This window comes from Triticum dicoccoides, chromosome 6A (assembly GCF_002162155.2).
Source record: "Triticum dicoccoides isolate Atlit2015 ecotype Zavitan chromosome 6A, WEW_v2.0, whole genome shotgun sequence".
Taxonomy (NCBI): Eukaryota; Viridiplantae; Streptophyta; class Magnoliopsida; order Poales; family Poaceae; genus Triticum; species Triticum dicoccoides.
Window position 1 is genome coordinate 464,825,140 of NC_041390.1, and position 5,768 is coordinate 464,830,907.

Sequence of the window (5,768 nt, forward strand, 5' to 3'; positions counted from 1 at the left end):
AGGCGCGCCCCCTACCTCGTGGCCTCCTGTTACGTGGCTTGATGTAGGGTCCAAGTCTCCTGAGTTGTATTCGATGAGAAAATCACGTTCCCGAAGGTTTCATTCCGTTTGGACTCCGTTTGATATTCCTTTTCTTCGAAACCCTAAAACAGGCAAAAACAACAACTCTGGGTTGGGCCTTTGGTTAATAGGTTAGTCCCAAAAATAATATAAAAGTGGATAATAAAGCTCAATAATGTCCAAAACAATAGATAATATAGCATGGAGCAATCAAAAATTATAGATACGCTGGAGACGTATCAAGCATCCCCAAGCTTAATTCTTGCTAATCCTCGAGTAGGTAAATGATAAAAACAGAATTTTTGATGCGGAGTGCTACTTGGCATAATTTTAATGTAATTCTTCTTAATTGTGGTATGAATATTCAGATCCGAAAGATTCAAGACAAAAGTTCATATTGACATAAAAATGATAATACTTCAAGCATATTAACTAAGCAATTATGTCATCTCAAAATAACATGGCCAAATAAAGTTCATCCCTACAAAATCATATGGTTTAGTCATGTTTCATTTTTGTCACACAAGAATGCTATCATCATGCACAACCCCGATGATAAGCCAAGCAATTGTTTCACACTTTAGTAATCTCAAACCTATAAACTTTCACGAAATATATGAGCGCGAGCCATGGACATAGCACTATAGGTGGAATAGAATATAATGAGGGGGGTTATGTGGAGAAGACAAAAAAGGAGAAAGTCTCACATCAACGAGGCTAATCAATGGGCTATGGAGATGCCCACCAATTGATGTTAATGCAAGGAGTAGGGATTGCCATGCAATGGATGCACTAGAGCTATAAATGTATGAAAGCTCAACAAAAGAAACTAGTGGGTGTGAATCCAACTTGCTTGCTCATGAAGACCTAGGGCACTTGAGGAGGCCCATTGTTGGAATATACAAGCCAAGTTCTATAATGAAAAATTCCCACTAGTATATGAAAGTGATAACATGAGAGACTCTCTACTATGAAGATCATGGTGCTACTTTGAAGCACAAGTGTGGCAAAGGATAGTAACATTGTCCCTTCTCTCTTTTTCTCTTATTTTTTTTCTTTGGGCTTTTCTTTTTTATGGCCTTTTTCTTTTCTTTTTTTATTTCTCACTTGGTACAATGCTCTAGAAAATGATGATCATCACACTCCTATTTATTTACAACTCAATGATTACAACTCGATACTAGAACAAAGATGACTCTATATGAATGCCTCCGGCGGTGTAACGGGATATGCAATGGACCAAGAGTGAAATGTATGAAAGAATTATGAACGGTGGCTTTGCCACAAATACAATGTCAACTACATGACCATGCTAAGCAATATGACAATGATGAATGTGTCATGATGAACAGAATGATGGAAAGTTGCATGGCAATATATCTCAGAATGGCTATGTAAATGCCATAATATGTAGGTATGGTGGCTGTTTTGAGGAAGATACAAGGAGGTTTATGTGTGAAAGAGTGTATCATATCACAGGGTTTGGATGCACTGGCGAAGTTTGCGCCAACTCTCAATGTGAGAAAGGGCAATGCATGGTACCGAAGAGGCTAGCAAGGATGGAAGGGTGAGAGTGCGTATAATCCATTGACTCAACATTAGTCATAAAGAACTCACATACTTATTGCAAAAATCTACAAGTCATCAAAAACCTCGGTACTATGCGCATGCTCCTAGGAGGATAGATTGGTAGGAAAAGACCAGCGCTCGTCCCCGACCGCCACTCTTAAGGAAGACAATCAAATAACACCTCATGTTTCAAATTTGTTGCATAACGTTTACCATACGTGCATGCTACGGGACTTGCAAACCTCAACACAAGTATTTCTCAATTTCACAACTACTCAACTAGCACGACTTTGATATTATTACCTCCATGTCTCAAAACAATCATCAAGCATCAAACTTCTCTTAGTATTCAATACACTCATAAGAAAGTTTTATTATTAATCTTGCATACCAAGCATATTAGGATTTTAAGCAAATTACCATGCTATTAAGACTCTCAAAATAGTCTAAGTGAAGCATGAGAGATCAATAGTTTCTATAAAACAATTCCACCACCGTGCTCCAAAAGATGTAAGTGAAGCACTAGAGCAAAATTATATAACTCAAAAGATATAAGCGAAGCACATAGAGTATTCTAAAAAATTCCAAATCATGTATGGCTCTCTCAAAAGGTGTGTACAGCAAGGATGATTGTGGTAAACTAACAAGCAAAGACTCAAATAATACAAGACACTCCAAGCAAAACACATATCATGTGGCGAATAAAAATATAGCTCCAAATAAAGTTACCGATAAAAGTAGACGAAAGAGGGGATGCCTTCCGGGGCATCCCCAAGCTTTGGCTTTTAGGTGTCCTTAGATTATCTTGGGGGTGCCATGGTCATCCCCAATATTAGTCTCTTTCCACTCCTTGTTCCATAATCCATCAAATCTTTACCCAAAACTTGAAAACTTCACAACACAAAACTTAAAGTAGAAAATCTCGTGAGCTCCGTTAGCGAAAGAAAACAAAAGACCACTTCAAGGTACTGTAATGAACTCATTCTTGATTTATATTGGTGTTAAAAAACTACTGTATTCCAACTTCTCTATGGTTTATAAACTCTTTTACTAGCCATAGATTTATCAAAATAAGCAAACAACACACGAAAAACAGAATCTGTCAAAAACAGAACAGTCTGTAGTAATCTGTAGCTAGAGCAAGACCTGGAACCCAAAAAATTCTAAAATAAATTGCTGGACGTGAGGAATTTATCCATTAATCATCTGCAAAAATAATTAACTAAATATCACTTTCCAAATAAAAATTACAGCAGTTCTCGTGAGTGCTAAAGTTTCTGTTTTTTACAGCAAGTTCAACAAGGCTTTCCCCAAGTCTTCCCAACGGTTCTACTTGGCACAAACACTAATTAAACACAAAAAAACACAACAAAAACAGAGGTTAAATAATTTATTAATTACTAAACATGAGAAAAAAATCAAGGAATAAAAATAAAATTGGGTTGCCTCCCAACAAGTGCTATCGTTTAACGCCCCTAGCTAGGCATAACAAGCATGAATAGATCTAGGTATTGCCATCTTTGGTAGGCAATCCATAAGTGGCTCTCATAATAGATTCATAAGGTAATTTAATTTTATTTCTAGGAAAGTGTTCCATGCCTTTCCTTAATGGAAATTGAAATCTAATATTTCCTTCCTTCATATCAATAATTGCACCAATCGTTCTAAGGAAAGGTCTACCAAGAATAAGAGGACATGAAGGATTGCAATCTATGTCAAGAACGATAAAATATACGAGCACATAATTCCTATTTGCAACAATAAGAACATCATTAATTCTTCCCATAGGTTTATTAATAGTGGAATCCGCAAGGTGCAAGTTTAGAGAGCAATCATCAAAATCACGGAAACCTAACAAATCACACAAAGTCTTTGGAATCGTGGAAACACTAGCACCCAAATCACATAAAGCATAGCATTCATGATCTTGAATTTTAATTTTAATAGTTGGTTCCCACTCATCATAAAGTTTTCTAGGGATAGAAACTTCCAATTCAAGTTTTTCTTCATAAGATTGCATAAAGGCATCAATGATATGTTTAGTAAACGCTTTATTTTGACTGTAAGCGTGAGGAGAATTTAGCACGGATTGCAACAAGGAAATACAATCAATCAAAGAGCAATTTTCATAGTTAAATTCCTTGAAATCCATAATAGTAGGTTTAGCAACATCTAGGGTTTTAATTTCTTCAATCCCACTTTTATCAAATTTAGCATCAAGATCAAAAGATTCAGAATTCTTGGAACACCTACTAGGTAAAGGTGGATCATATTCAGTCCCATCATTATCAAGATTCATATTGCAAAACAAAGATTTAATAGGGGACACATCAATAAATTTTAGATCTTCATCATTATTTTCATAGGACTAGAAGAACACGCTTTTATGAAGGCATCTTTCTTAGCACGCATCCTAGCGGTTCTTTCTTTGCACTCATGAATGGAAATTCTCATGGATTTGAGAGACTAATTGATATCATGATTACGTGGAATAGATCTAAGTTTCAAAGAATCAACATCAAGAGCAATTCTATCAATGTTCCTAGCCAAATCATCAATCTTAAGCACTTTTTCTTCAATCATAGCATTAAAATTCTTTTGCGAAGTAATAAATTCTTTAATATTAGAATCAAAATCAGAGGGATCTTGTTATAATTTCCATAAGAATTGTTGTAGGAATTACTATAATTATTAGAGGGATTACTAGGATAAGGCTAGGGTTGAAATTTCCTCTATAGGCGTTATTACCAAAATTGTTCCTAGCAACAAAATTCACATCCATAGATTCATTGTTATTCTCAATCAAAGTAGACAAGGGCATATCATTAGGATCAGAAGAAACACTCTTATTAGCAAATAATTTCATAAGTTCATCCATCTTTCCACTTAAAACATTAATTTCTTCTATCGCATGCACCTTTTTATTAGTAGATCTTTCAGTATGCCATTGAGAATAATTAACCATAATATTATCTAGGAGTTTAGTAGCTTCTCCTAAAGTGATTTCCATAAAAGTGCCTCCCGCGGCTGAATCTAAAAGATTTCTAGAAGAAAATTTCAATTTGGCATAATTTTTTTATATAATCATCCATAAATTTAAACCATGAGTAGGGCAATGACGTATCATTAATTTCATTCTCTCCCAAGCTTGTGCAACATGTTCATGATCAAGTTGCTTAAAGTTCATAATATCGTTTCAAAGAGAGATGATCTTAGCAGGAGGAAAATACTTAGAGATAAAAGCATCTTTGCACTTGTTCCATGAATCAATACTACTTTTAGGCAAAGACGAAAACCAAGCTTTAGCACGATCTCTAAGCAAAAAAGGAAATAGCTTCAATTTAACAATATCATTATCCACATCTTTCCTCTTTTGCATGTCACACAAATCAACGAAGCTATTTAGATGAGTAGCGGCATCTTCACTAGGAAGGCCGGAGAACGGATCTTTCATAACAAGATTCAGCAAAGCAGCATTAATTTCACAAGATTAAGCATCGGTAAGAGGAGCAATCAGAGTGCTAATAAAATCATTATTGTTGGTGTTGGTGAAGTTACACAATTTAGTATTATCTTGAGCCATCGTGACAAGCAAGCAAACTAAGACACAAGCAAAAAGCAAGCGAACAAAAAGAGGCAAATAGAGGGAGGATAGAGAGAGAGAGGGCAAATAAAATGGCAAGAGTGAAGTGGGGGAGAGGAAAACGAGAGGCAAATGGCAAATAATGTAATGCGGGAGATAAGGGTATGTGATGGGTACTTGGTATGTTGACTTTTGCGTAGACCTCCCCGGCAACGGCGCCAAAAATCCTTCTTACTACCTCTTTTAGCATTGCGTTGGTTTTCCCCGAAGAGGAAGGGATGATGCAGCAAAGTAGCGTAAGTATTTCCCTCAGTTTTTGAGAACCAAGGTATCAATCCAGTAGGAGGCTACGCGCGAGTCCCTCGCACCTGCACAAAACAAATAAATCCTCGCAACCAACGCAAATAGGGGTTGTCAATCCCTATAGGGCCACTTACGAGAGTGAGATCTGATAGATATGATAAGATAATATTTTTGGTATTTTTATGATAAAGATGCAAAGTAAAATAAAGGCAAAGTAAATGGCAAAGTAAATAACTAAGTAGTAGGAGATTGA